This window comes from Olea europaea, chromosome 3 (assembly GCF_002742605.1).
Source record: "Olea europaea var. sylvestris chromosome 3, O_europaea_v1, whole genome shotgun sequence".
NCBI lineage: Eukaryota > Viridiplantae > Streptophyta > Magnoliopsida > Lamiales > Oleaceae > Olea > Olea europaea.
In genome coordinates this window covers 16,932,323-16,947,819 of record NC_036239.1, presented here as the reverse complement: position 1 = coordinate 16,947,819, position 15,497 = coordinate 16,932,323, and the positions used below count along the sequence as shown (strand labels likewise).

General features: G+C 36.1%; 1 long non-coding RNA gene across 1 annotated transcript; it reads right to left on the bottom strand.

Annotated features, from left to right (window-relative positions):
* Nucleotides 1–6,223: 6,223 nt before the first annotated feature.
* On the bottom strand, nt 6,224–7,450 carry LOC111391736. Its single transcript, XR_002702161.1, has 3 exons — nt 7,230–7,450; nt 7,065–7,142; nt 6,224–6,632 (listed from the first exon to the last, which is right to left on the bottom strand). It is a non-coding gene; the product is annotated as an uncharacterized LOC111391736 (long non-coding RNA).
* Nucleotides 7,451–15,497: the final 8,047 nt, after the last annotated feature.

The window sequence follows — 15,497 nt, the reverse complement described above, 5'->3', positions numbered from 1 at the left end:
CCAGGCCTTTTTTATTTTTCTTTGGGCTTGTATAGTGCTTTGAGCTAGCCCAAGCCCAGTCTCTTTTTGTATATTATATATATGTATGCAGCCTGTTGCATGGACAGACAGATTCATGGAAATGAAATGAAAATTTTGAGTGCTGCAGAAGCGTCTTCCTTTTCCACCGCCTTTTCTTCTCTCCTCCTCCTCCTCCTCCTCCTTCTTCCCCTAGCTATCTTTTTTTTTAACCTATCCTGCTTCTAATTTTTTCAATCCATTCTACATCACTTAAACTAACAACATTTGCAATTATCTCATTTGTGCTGACCAATTTTTATTTTTTTGCTTTTCCTTTCTTATTTCCACGTCCACGCTTCATTTGTCCCACCAGCTAATCAATTATAGAATGTCTTTTGTTGGTAAAACTTCCCAAATAGGCAGCAAAGCACACCTAATCTAGCATAGTGCTCCACAACAGGGCAGCTAGATCTCAGTCGATGCAACATCATAAGCCAGAAACCATTATAAGCTATAACAACCAAGGACATATCAACAAGAACTATGCAGAGCTTAATAAAGCTATCATGTTAACATGAAACTTCCAGCATGTACATCGAAGGTTTGAATAATTTAATCTAAAAGCATTGTTGCGTTTCTTAGAGCATGTTTACTTGGGCTTATTTAGACTCACCCAGACACTCTCTTACAGTTATATCTTAAAGAAAAGCCTGATGAGAAAAAAGATGTCCCAAAAATTTTTATTTTGAAATATGATCATTGAACCAGAGAACATAATGTACGTTTGCTTGAATTTGGGCCCAGCTTGTGCAGAGGGTAATATTAATTGTTTTATCTCGCAGCAAGATGGGTAAAAACAATTCTCACACACAATCAATTGGCTTACCCACGTTACTTATTTGCAGGGCCGATCCAGTGATTGTCAGGGCCCGAGAGAAAGCCTAAAAATTGGGCCCCCTCCCGAAATCAACTTAAATGCAATGGATAAAGGATATATATATAGTTGGGTAATTGGACTAAGGCTAAGGGCATTTGATTGGATTTGGGCTTGAAGTTGTGAGCTGCATTTTTGCATCACTGGGCCTAGTTCAAGTTCAACTATAAAAGAGAGAGAGAGAGAGAAACAAAATTTTGGGCCCAAAGTGAGGCCCCCCTAGATGTTGGGCCTGAGGCATAGGCCTCATTTGCCTAGCCCCGAGACCGGGCCTGCTTATTTGTTTAAAAGAAAATTTCATAAGTGAGAAATTAAGTATGGTATATCTCAAAATTAAAAAAATAAGTTTCAAAATTCAAAAATCAGATTTTTATTTAAATTTATTTATGATTTAATTATTTTATTAATTTAATATATTTAGGTCACAGATCTATACAATTTGGTTACGAATTAACAATTTAATTACTAATTTATTATTTTTTGGTCACAAATCAAAAATTTTATGTCACAAATTATTCTATGATCACAATTCAAAAATTATAAAGGTTACAATTTGTTCATCGGTCACAAATCAAAAAATTAATTAGTCACGGATTAATTTCTAATCACAACTTATCATTTATTAGTCACAATTTATTTTTCGGTCACAAATCAAAAATTTTATAAATCACATATTATTTTTCGGTCATGAATAAATTTTTTTATAGATCACAAATTATTCATTATTCACAAAATCAAAACTTTTATTTGTCACAACCCATATATTCGTTTCAAATTATTAGATTAACTGGTCACGATTAATTTTTAGTCACAACTTATCAATTTATTGGTCACAATTTTTTTTTCGATCACAAATAAAAAATTTCATAGGTTACATATTATTTTTGGGTCACGAATAAATTTTTTTATAGATCACAGATTATTCATTAGTCACGAAATCAGTTTTTATTGGTCACAACTCATTTATTCATTGCAAATTATCAAATTAATTGATCACGTTTAATTTCATCAGTCACAAATCAAGTCACAGTTTATTTGTATGTCACAGATTTCCAAATTAATTGGTCACAATTAGGAGTGGGCTTTTTTTCCCGAAACCGATGGAACCGGACCGGAACTGTTTAGAACCGATCGGTTCGGTTCCGGATCTTCTAAAAAATAATTTGATTTCGGGACCAATTATTAAGAACCGATCGGTTCCGGTTCGGTTCCCGGTTCTAGTATGGGAACCGCCGGGAACCGAATGGTTTTTATTGGATCTTTTATTTATTTTCTTTTTTCTTTAAAATATATGACTCAATCTCTCCTTCTTCATTTTAGACTCAACACTTTCCTTCTTCTTTTTGATTCTTTCCTTCTCTCTTCTTGTAATCTTTTGATTAATGGATTTTCAAGTCAATGGAGTCCTTGGTACAGTCCAATTCAACGTCCTCATTACAGTTAGGTTCTTAATACAAGAATTTGTCCTATGACAATCCAACATTGAATACCATGAATCATATTGTTAATAAATAAACCTTTTAGTCTGTCTGCCTGATAATTGTGCTGCAAATGTCAGCCTCTTTTCAACATTATTAATAAGCTAATTGCAGCTTCTAGTGCCACTTATACTGGAACCACCATGAAGCCATTTCTCGATGGCACATTTTGCACCTGGAATAATTACTTATTTTCTCTCTAAATCACACATAATCTATGACACGGTGGTAGCATCTTTAGAATTTTGTTTTTAATCTTTGAATAGTATGTCCGATTCTTCTATATTTTGTTAAATGTATCACGTTCGTAGCATCTTTAGATTTTTTATTAGTGAACATTGGTTTTGACATTTTCAATATAAAGAACCGGACCAAACTGAATCGGAATCGATTTGTTCGATTTCAGTTCGATTCCATAGCTAACTATGGAACCAATGGTTCCATTTCTAAAATTTCCATTGGTATTCGGTTCGGTTCGGTTCCCTTTGGAATCGGACCGCGTCCACTCCTAGTCACAATCCCATTTCTTCCCACCGACGACCACCGCCACAAATATCGCTATCACCATTATTGTCACCTCCTCAACAAAGCACAGCCGCCACCACCACCTTATGCAACCTATCAACACCACAACATACCACCATCAACACCATCTCAGATTCAGAGTCGCCTCCACAAAACCGCCACCAAACAAAACCATCATCACCACCACACAAAACACCATCACCACCATCGCAGGTTCACAGTCACCTGCACAAAACCCCACTCAAACCGTCAGATCCACCACACAAACACCATCACCACCACAGGCAGCCCACAGCACCGTTACCACACAAACACCACCACCACCACAGCATTGTCACCACCACAGCGCGACCCACAGCACCGTCACCACACAAACACCACCACTACCATAGTAGCCACCACAAAACCGTTACCGCACAAACACCACCACCATAGAGCCGCCCACAGCATCGTCGACCTCTTCACAGAACCTAACAGCGCCGCACCACAAACCACCACCAACGCACCATACATCACCACCACAGCAACCATAGCCACGATTGCAAAAAGCACCATTATAGCACCAAAAATTATCAACCAACACAACACAACCACCAACGCCACCGTCAACACCACCACAAAATCCCTAAACCCGCCATCGCCTGCACCATCTCACCACACCACAACCACCACCCCAAAATCACTCCACAGCCACCACAAATTTAGATCCAACACCACTTAAACTCCGATTGACTTCTACCACTGCAGAAATGGCGCTGTTGCCGCGAGCTACGCCGCCCAAAACCGACGCTACAATCATCACCTCAACCTTACCACCACTACCAATAAAATCACCGACGACGACAACATCGTCATCGTGGCTGCAGCAATGGATCTGGCTAGGTCAACTCGCCGATTACAGATTTCGTTTGATAATGAAGGGAGGGGGGAGAGAGAGAGGACGGAGGCGAGAATGACTCGATTTAGGGGTGGGGTGGGTATATCAATTTAATTTTATTAGGGTTTGGTATTTTGGCTAATAAAAATATTGATTAAAAAAAATTATGATTTTTGAATTGTTAAACTTGCCATCTGATTTTAGAATGTTGTATTTTTAATGTATGGTTTTGTGTAATTTCCACTTTGTTTAAACTAACACTTTAATTATCCACCCCATAAGTTCATTTCTTACATTAAAAATTTCTATCCGCACTTACAAAAATTTCACGACTTTTCTTTTCTCCCTCCTAGTTTCTTTTCTGTCGCTGTTTGCAAACAAATACGAAGTTAATCACTATTAATAAAACTATCGAGTTTAAAATTTTACTAATATGTGATTAAAATGTCTCCAAATTAATATTCAATTTAGATCGCAATAGCATAATGGAAAATTCATACAAGAAATTACATAGTCCCCACCCAATAAATCAAATTAACCCCAAAAACCAACCGTAACAAGCCAATCAAAATAATCCGCGAAAAATAAAATATTTGCATAATCCCCAACTTCCTAATCCAAGAAACACATGAAACCCAAAAGAAAGAACTCTATAACCCTCCGCTCATAAACTCTAAAAAATCACTAAATAAAGCACCAAACATGATGCTATTACTATAATATTACAGTTGACCAAAGGAATGAGTCGCAAGATGAATTGTGCTTTTTAACTCTGCAGACACACTGAAGATAATAAAGAAAATGTCAAGAAGTTGAAATGTAGGGAAGGACAGGAATTCTTAATCCAACATGATGCTATTACTATAATATTACAGTTGCAATTCAATACGTCAAAATATCAGCAGAATGAATGCATCATTAGCAGAGGGAGAGAAATACAAAGGTGCAAAAGAAAGGCTTATCCAAATGCTTGCACAACTTTGCTGAACCTGAATCTATCTTCAAAATGAAGATGAGCAAGTTTAACAAAAGCCTAATATTCTATAATGCAAAATAAATTGTCCAACTCTTCGACATGAATCCTACGGTAACATAACCGTGGAACTTTTTCCCCATAAGGCTCAAAGAACCACCATCCCCTAGTGTATTCTCATGACTTGAAGGAGTAGCATCCTTCAATTGAGTGCCTTCGACACTTATAAATAAGAAAACACCACATAAAAATAACAAAGAGAAGCAATTCAGGAAATGAAATATGTGTGCGGGTGTATGTGCGTATCTTAACCACCCCTAGCTGAAGACACATTGCTCCCTTCTTCATTTTTTTTCCCCCAGTCTCCACATAATACTAGGCTAAACAAATGGTATCATGATGCCAAGAAAAGAGCCAAGCAACACACATGCTGCACAAATGGAAAACTTACACAACAAAGACAGATTAGACGTGTGAGTGCAAATCTTGCAAACAAAGATACAAGAATTTTTACAGACAAAATCGGCCCTGAGATTTTGGGGGACTTAGACCAATTTCAAATATGGGACCTTATATATGTAAAAATACATGTAAAATAAAAAATAATAATTTTTTTTTGGACCCTCACCGAAGTGAGGCCTTAGGCGATCGCCTATCCCGCCTATAGTCAGGGCCGGCACTGTGTACAGAATGCAAAGATCAAAGGTAGAGTTTCCATCCCACTTAATGCCACTAAAAGTAGAAGACTGATAAAGGAAAGGTCCAAAATGTTCCTGATGTCTTGGTCATGCAGACCAACAAGATTAAGAGCACTTAAGCTTGCTGATGAGAAAAGGAAAGAATAACAGACCCTGACATTGATTTTCCTGTCATTTCATTGTAAATATTTCCTTTTTAACTGGTAGTCTGACCATTTCTTCAACTGTCTATGAATATACAGTACAATTAAAGAGAAAATGGATGATTGTCCCTTCTATCTGCCTTTTAGTGTAAGCATTTGTGTGATAGTTAGTATAATATTTGTAACTAATGTGGCTGGTAATAAGATACTGACTCGAAATTTGATTTTGGTTGTTAATACAGACCAATCTTTCTTCATCTTGTAGAAATTCAATGCAAAATGCCAAAAAAAGCAACCAATCTTAGTATATATTTTGGTGACAATGGTAATGGTGGTGGTGGTGGTGGTGGTGGTGGTGGAGGTGGAGGTGGTACCGTGGGGTTGGAGAAGGAACATGAATAGTGTTTTTTTGTTTTTTACTTCTTTTGTTTTAATTTTTTTTACTGAATTATTATTTTTATTTCTATTTTCTTTTCTTTTTAAAGTTTAAATTTAGATTAATGGAATGACCATTTTCCCCTTTCTAATTTTTGAATTTTTGATCAGATGGATAGACTAAAGATGAAATGGATGGAATTTCTCAAAGGTACAGTTTTCTCCCAAAAAAAAAAAAAAACATGAGAGTTTTTTTCAAGCCATCAACCTTTGTCAACTGTCAACGCAAAGAATCATACTTTGCCCCATAAGAAGAGCAAAATGAAAAGAGCTATTGTCAAATTCTGATGCAACAAAAATGAGAAATGTACATTCCGAAATCAAATCACAATGCACAACCAAATGAAAAGCAAAAACAGAAACATCACCACTTGGTCCACTTGTGTCGAGGTTGATCACCGAATAAACTAGCAGCTGGCCAACACTTTTTGAAATTCCTCTTCACCCTCTTCATAAGTTACACAACAATATCTCCTTTGTTATTATACTTGTAACAGTTTTCCCATATATATTGCACATCTTTAAAGACATCTTCCACACGCATGTACTTATCGCCTTTTTCTAGATTCCTGCATATCGTACCAAAATCCATTGGTGTATCGGACAATTTTTTGCAATACAAGTATAATGTGGCTTGTGGTCAATTGTTGAAATATTTTTAAAGAACCTAGGATATAACACCTACCATCCAAGCATAAGCCATTTCATAATGTCAAACCGCAATATTCTGAAGCGTGGAAATATCAATAAGTATTGTGTCCCTTCAGTATGTACCAAGAGAAAGAATCATATCGCGTCATAGTTGAGGAATAAAATTTAAGACAAATAACAACTTCTTGTGACTCCCCAACGATTGAAGGGTATGTTTTTCAACATATCCATAAAACAAATTCCAAAAACGATCAAGAAAACCCTTCCCCAGAGAAGAATTACTCAAGAAAACTAGTCATGTGTCATGCTTAGTAAAGTAAGGGAGTATGTATGAAGTAACTTATGCTTACTGGTATTCCAAGAGCAAAAGGATTAACTGGAACGTTGTAGGGCTTGGCTTCTTCCATTTTCATAACCTTTCCTATCACCTAAGAGAAAAAGAAACAACAGATAAAAGATAAGATTTAAGTTTGAGCATCTTTCCCAAAATGTTGAAATACTTGTACCAATATTACCTCCAAAGCAGCTTTCAATTCTTGATCATTGGATTTAGAATCCTTATAAAGTAACTCGGATTCGTTATTTTCTGGATCATCGCCCTTGACCAATTCAACATTGATACCTGGGCTCATATTTGAAGAGCCAAGTCCCCTCGATGATTTTATCGAGTTAATCACTATTAATAAAACTATCGACTTTATAATTTTACTAATATGTGATTAAAATGTCTCCAAGTTCATATTCAATTTAGATCATAATACATAATGGAAATTGTTGGAAAAAATGGTTATGAAATGGGTCAAATTTGAGCCCGAATTTCAGTGGGACCCACCTTTTAATTAATATGGGACCTAGCATATTCACGTTCTACTCCGCGAGATAATTAACGTGATATATTTATTTATCGAAAACCATTTAAAATTGAATGAAATATTAAGTGTTAAAGTAACCCATATAAACTAAGTATTATGGAAGAATTTGATTTTCAAACACTTATCCCACATAGGAAAGTTAGAAAACTTTGGTGTGGTTTATAAGGTGGAAGTTTGGAATTGGGTTTGGCCCCAAGGGGTACCAATAGTCTTTGGAAGGGGAAAGACCTATATCCTATTGGGTTCGGTCATAAACACGCGCGCGCGCCGCCGCCGTCAGTCCGACCGGCTCGTGCCGATGCCGGTGGACCTTTGTACTATATTAACTTTTTGGACAAAATTTATTTAAAATTTTGGGCCAAATTGTAAATAATCAAATTCTTGGGTACATTATGAAATTTAAATTTTGGTTTATTAGTTCGGGGTGTTTTATTTTCTTTTAACAGTCGTCTGTTTACCGATCAAACAGTCGACTGTTAACCGACTTAACAGACATGACTTTTAAGAGCAGCATGTCTGTTCGGATTTTTGAGGCTTGTCTGAAAGGTGATAACTGTTCGAATGGCCACGAACAAGTCTATATATAGCCTGCTTCTCTACCAGAAAATACACACCATTTTCATTGCAAACTTTTTGTGCTTTAAATCTCATTCCCCTCTCTCTCGTTCTGATATTGTCTTGAAGTAAAACACATTTCGTTGAGTTCGTTGGAACTCCTGCAAATTGCAGTGCTGCTTCCGTAGGAGACGAAAATTCGTTCTATCCTGGGAAACGATTGCTGGACGTCTTTAGCACCATTGAAGGCAGCAAATTTGTTTTAAGGAAATATCGTGAAGTCGGTGGGCTCGAATTATAATTTTGGATCCTATTGATCAATTCTTACATTCAGGTGATTCTATCGGATTGTTTTCGAAGGAGTAACTTCAAACTCCAGAAACAATAATCTTAAAACGAATTTTTTCTATTATTATTTTGTTTCTGTCTCTACTCCTTCTTATCGTTGATCTTCTGATTGTGTATCAGAAATGGCAACTTCTGGTACCACACTCCCGAATACGACCGAGGAAAAACCAGAAAAGTTTAATGGGTCAGATTTCAAGCGTTGGCAACAAAAAATACTTTTTCATCTGACGACGTTAAATCTGGCTAAATTTCTCAAAGAAGACGTGCCTTCCTATATCGAGCAAGACAGTGATGCTGAAAAATTGGCTGCGGTTGATGCATGGAAGCATTCTGATTTCTTGTGCAGAAATTATGTACTTAATGGACTGGATAACACATTATATAATGTGTACTACAATGCTAAATCCGCAAAAGAATTGTGGGAATCTTTGGACACAAAGTACAAAACCAAAGATGCCAGCACAAAGAAATTCATTGTCTGTCGTTTTTTGGATTATAAAATGGTTGACAACAAGACTGTCATATCCCAAGTTCAAGAACTTCAGATCATACTTAACGACATCCATGCCGAAGGAATGAAGCTAAGTGAATCATTCCAAGTCGCTGCACTAATTGAGAAATTACCACTTTCATGGAAGGATTTCAAGAATTACCTAAAGCACAAGCGGAAGGATGAAACTTGAAGATATCATTGTCCGATTGAAAATAGAAGAAGACAATCGCAAAACTGAAAAAAGGAATGGTGCATCTCATTCGATGGAATCAAAAGCAAACATCGTAGAAGGAGGCTTCAAGACTAGCAAAAAGAGGAAGCACAATAGGAAAAGGTAAATTGGTTTTTCAAAAACTGCTAAAAAGTTTAAAAGCAACTGTTACAATTGTGGCAAGGCAGGACATCGATCCAAGGATTGTCGAAAGCCAAAGAATGTGAAGGGAAAAACTAAATCAGGCCAATGTAACAAAACATGAGAACCTCACTGATAAGGTACAAGACATGAATCTTTCTACGGTTGTCTCTGAATGCAACTTAATTGGAAACACTAAGGAGTGGTGGGTAGATACTGGAGCTACTCGTCACATATGCTCAAACCGCGGGATGTTCTCTACCTACAAAGCAATGGATCATGATGAATATCTCTACATGGGAAACTCGTCATCTTCCAAGGTAGACGGACATGGGAAGATAGTGCTGAAAATGACAAGTGGAAAAGAGCTCACTCTGAATGATGTTCTTCATGTGCCCGATATTAGGAAAAACTTGGTATCTGGTTCTGTATTAAGTAAGAACGGGTTTAAGCTAGTATTTGTTTCAGACAAATTTGTGCTCTCTAAGAATGAAATGTTTGTAGGAAAGGGCTACCTGAATGAGGGGCTCTTTAAGTTGAATGTAATGACTGTTGTACCTCCAAATATGAATAAGAATACATCTTCTTCTTACTTGCTTGAGTCATTTAACATTTGGTATGAACGATTAGGACATACAAATTATAACACTTTGCGTAGACTAATCAAATTAGATTTATTACCAAAGTGTGATTTAAATCCTAATCACAAATGCAATATATGTGTAGAAGCCAAAATGTCACGTCTACCCTTTCGTTCTGTTGAAAGAAGTACCAAACCCCTAGATTTAATTCACACCGACATATGTGATTTAAAATTTGTTAAAACTAGGGGAAGCAATAAGTACTTTATCACTTTTATTGATGATTGTACTCGATATTCCTATGTGTATTTGCTCAAAAGTAAAGACGAAGCAATTGAAGTGTTTAAACACTATAAGTTAGAATTTGAAAATCAACTTAGCAAAAAGATTAAGGCCATAAGAAGTGCTAAAGGTGGTGAATATGATTCACCATTTGAGAAATTCTGTTCGGAACACGGAATTATTCATCAAACTACCGCTCCTTATTCTCCTCAATCTAATGGTATTGCTGAACGCAAGAATCGAACATTGAAGGAGATGATGAATGCTATGTTAATAAGTTCTGGATTACCGCAGAACTTGTGGGGGGAAGCCTTGCTCTCTGCCAACTATATTCTTAACAAACTACCACATCGAAAAACGCAAAAGATACCTTATGAAGTATGGAAAGGTCACAAACCTAATTATAAATACTTGAAGGTATGGGGATGTTTGGCTAAGGTAGTAGTTCCTAAACCTAAAAGGGTTAAGATAGGACCTAAAACCATTGATTGTGTATTCATTGGTTATGCCTACCATAGTAATGCATACAGATTTATGGTATATGAGTCTGAAATACCTAATATGCATGTTAATACAATTATTGAATCAAAAAATGCTACATTTTTCGAAAATACTTTTCCTTATAACATGCAAGGTGAATCAAATTCACAAAAGAGATCTCGTGAAAACGAAGAGACTATAGATCAAGAATCTATAAATGAACAACCTAGACAAAGTAAGAGGGCTAGGACGTCAACCTCCTTTGGGCCTGATTTTCTAACATATTTGTTAGAAAATGAACCTCAAAATTTTAAAGAGGCTATGTCATCAACCAAAACTTCATATTGGAAAGAAGCTATTCATAGTGAAATTGAATCCATACTACAAAATCATACTTGGGAATTAGTAGACCTCCCTCCCGGTAATAAGCCTTTGGGATGTAAATGGATTTTCAAAAGGAAAATGAAAGCAGATGGATCAATTGACAAATATAAAGCAAGACTTGTCGCTAAAAGCTACTAGCAAAAAAAAGGTCTTGATTATTTCGATATTTATTCTCTTGTGACAAGAATCACTTCCATACGTATGCTTATTGCAATAGCAGCATTGAATGGTTTGGATATACATTAAATAGACGTTAAAACGGCATTTTTGAATGGGGAATTAGATGAAGAAATTTATATGGAGCAACCTGAAGGATTTGTGGCCTCAGGACAAGAAAAGAAAGTGTGTCGACTTGTTAAATCACTATATGGATTAAAGTAAGCTCCTAAGAAATGGCATGAAAAATTTGACATGGTTATATGTCAAATGGTTTCAAAATTAACGAGTGTGACAAATGTGTTTATGTCAGGAACACTCCAAATGGATATGTCATGGTATGTTTATATGTCGATGACATGTTGATTATGGGTAACAATGATACCATAATTCAAACTACAAAAAGGATGCTAACAAGTAAATTTGAAATGAAGGATTTAGGTGTGGCCGATGTTATATTAGGAATTAAAATTTCTAGAACATCTAATGGTCTCATATTGTCTCAATCACACTACATTGAGAAGATTCTTGATAAATTCAAGAAATATAATATTATTCCTATGAAAACACCTATGGATGTTAGTATACATCTTGTTTCCAATACTGGTGATAGTAAGTCTCAATTGGAATACTCTCGTATTATTGGCAGTTTAATGTATGTCATGAATTGCACTCGACCTGATATTGCCTATTCAATTAGCAGGCTAAGTCGATATACAAGTAATCCAAACACTGATCATTGGAAGGCTATTGTTAGAGTTTTAGGGTATTTAAAACATACCCAAAATTTTTGATTGCACTATTCGAGATATCCAGCAGTACTTGAAGGATACTGTGATGCAAACTGGATATCAGATACTAAAGACTCCAAATCAACAAGTGGATATATCTTTACACTTGGAGGTGCTGCAATATCATGGAAATCTTCAAAACAGACATGTATAGCTAAATCAACAATGGAATCTGAATTCATTGCATTAGACAAAGCCGGAGAAGAAGCCAAATGGCTACGAAACTTTCTAGAAGATATTTCATGTTGGACAAAACCTGTGCCTGCTATATGTATCCATTGCGATAGTCAATCAGCAATTGGTAGGGTACAAAATGCAATGTACAACGGTAAATCTCGACATAAACGTCGTAGACACAATACTGTTAGACAATTGCTTTCTACAGGCATTATCTCTATAGAGTATGTGAAATCAAAAGAGAATATTGCGGATCCGCTAACTAAAAGTTTAACAAGAGAGCAAGTCGAAAGTTCATCGAAGGGGATGGGATTAAAACTAATAAAATAATCAAAAGTTTCCATTGTGGCAATCCAACCTAGTTGACTGGAGATCTCAAGATCTAGGTTCAATGGGACAACCGAACTGTGAAAAACTTAGTATGCACTGGAAAGATTTTACTTCTACCCATTCCTATGATGAGCCAGTGCCCAGCTGCCGCGAAATAGGTTAAGATACGCTTTTAATGATTTCTATATCTTGATTCGTTCAAGTGGAGTATAGCAGAATACTCTTTATGGAAATCACCTATGTGAGTGAGAAGTGGCCGCTTCTAAGAGAATTAGGTGAAGATGAATTCTCTAAAAAACCACTCATGAACCAGGAGGTGTCCAAAGCCAAAATGGACACAAACGTGAGAACCAACTGTGTTCGAAGAAAATTGTGTGACTTCTATTGTTTAGGTTTCCATAAACGGCTGACTGTTCAAAGCAACTTTCTACTGATTGGCTAAGGAAATCCGATAGATTTTACTAGAGAAAGTTCAAAGTCATTGACTACTTATCCCAATGCAGTCTTCTTCAATTTTTTCTTTGAAAAACATATCAGATGTTATCATTTGGAATAAGGCCAACATATTTCATTCATGTGGTGGATTGTTGGAAAAAATGGTTATGAAATGGGTCAACTTTGAGCCTGAATTTCAGTGGGACCCACCTTTTAATTAATATGGGACCTAGCATATTCACGTTCTACTCCGCGAGATAATTAACGTGATATATTTATTTATCGAAAACCATTTAAAATTGAATGAAATATTAAATGTTAAAGTAACCCATATAAACTAAGTATTATGGAAGAATTTGATTTTCCAAACACTTATCCCACATAGGAAAGTTAGAAAACTTTGGTGTGGTTTATAAGGTGGAAGTTTGGAATTGGGTTTGGGCCCCAAGGGGTACCAATAGTATTTGGAAGGGGGAAGACCTATATCCTATTGGGTTCGGTCATAAACACACACACGCGCACCGCCGCCGCCGTCCGTCCGACCGTTCGGCACGAGCACGTGCCCGTGTCCGAGTCCGAGTCCGAGTTCGGTTCGGTGCGGGTGCGGGTGGACCTTTGCACTATATTAACTTTTTGAACAAAAATTATTTAAAATTTTGGACCAAATTGTAAATAATCAAATTCTTGGGTACAATATGAAATTTAAATTTTGACTTATTATTCCAGGGTGTTTTATTTTCTTTTAACAGTCGTCTGTTTACCGACCAAATAGTCGACTGTTTACCGACCAAACAGTCGACTGTTAACTGACTTAACAGACATGACTTTTAAGAACAGCATGTCTGTTCGAATTTTTGAGGCTTGTCTGAAAGGTGATGACTGTTCGAATGGCCACGAACAAGTCTATATATAGTCTGCTTCTCTACCAGAAAATACACACCATTTTCATTGCAAACTTTCTGTACTTTGAATCTCATTCCCCTCTCTCTCATTCTGATATTGTCTCGAAGTAAAACACACTTCGTTGAGTTCGTTGAAACTCCTGTAGATTGCAGTGCTGCTTCCGTAGGAGATGAAAATTTGTTCTATCCTGGGAAACGATTGCTGGACGCCTTTAGCACCATTAAAGGCAGCAAATTCGTTTTAAGGAAACATCGTGAAGTCGGTGGGCTCGAATTATAATTTTGGATCCTGTTGATCAATTCTTACATTCAGGTGATTCTATCGGATTGTTTTCGAAGGAGTAACTTCAAACTCCAGAAACAACAGAAAATTCATACAAAAAATTTACGCAGTCCCCACCCAATAAATCAAATGAACCCCAAAAACCAACCATAATAAACCAATCAAAAGAATCCGAGAAAAAGAAAATATTTACATAATCCCCAACTTACTAATCCAAGAAACACATGAAACCCAAAAGAAATAACTCTATAACCCACCGCTCATAAACTCTAAAATATCACTAAATAAAGCACCATTAATTGTCTTAAATATAGATTTTATTCTTAAAATTTAGATACACACAGCAAAAGAATTAAACAAAAATGCATAAGAAAGGCTAGTTCTTGAAGTTTATTCGCATGCCACCGATGATAAAAAGCGAGGGAAAAATAGAGAGAGACTAGAAATACAAGAATATGTGAATAAAAAGTAGAGAAAAGTTGGGTTTACACGTAGAATATTTTATTATGAAAATGTGTGGTTAAAAATGAGTTTGAAAAAAAAATGTTTGTTTTAATGGTTATCGAATAGGGGCTTAATTCTTGCTAAATTCGAGTTGATTCGATCCTAGTTTCAATGTAAAATTCAATTGGACTAGTTAAATCCTCGTTGAAAATAACGTAGTATTATTTTGCCTCGTTTTTAATTGGACTTACCATTTCCTTCCAATCATGTCTATTTTGATAAATCTAAAGCATCCTTATGGATGTTCATGAAGCTTAAGTTATGAATCAGTTCAAATAAGATATTTCTTAGATTCAATCGTGACATCAATAAAGAGTTAAGCGTCAAGTTTTTCATAACAACTTCGAGGCTAAATCACTCATAAACATATTTTTCCTTTACTCCAATGGGATTTATCCTAGTTTTTATAACATCTGCTTTTAAGCAATTACTACATAAATTTTTAGATATATCCCAATAGAGGTGGGCGTGGGTCGGTTCGGTTCGATTCCCACCAAAATTTTTGGGTATCGAGTAAATGGAACCATCGGGTCCAAATATAATTATGGAACCGTTCGGGTTCGATTCGGTTCCGTACTATATTTAAATTTTTTAACATTTATAACAATATTATATAAATACAACTAATGACACATTCAATGCTTTTGGAATGTCAGAGACTAGTAGATTACCTTGTTTAAATGATCGTTACGGTCAAAACTTCGGTCGACGGAGGTTACATCGTCGACCGACGATTGTATAGGTTTTCGAATGTCAAGGAGGCTGCGAGAGTGAGTATGAGAGTCCAGACAGCGTTATGCACTTTAGTGTAGATGTTTAGGGTTATTTAGTAGGTTGAATCTTATTTGGCTAAGAAAT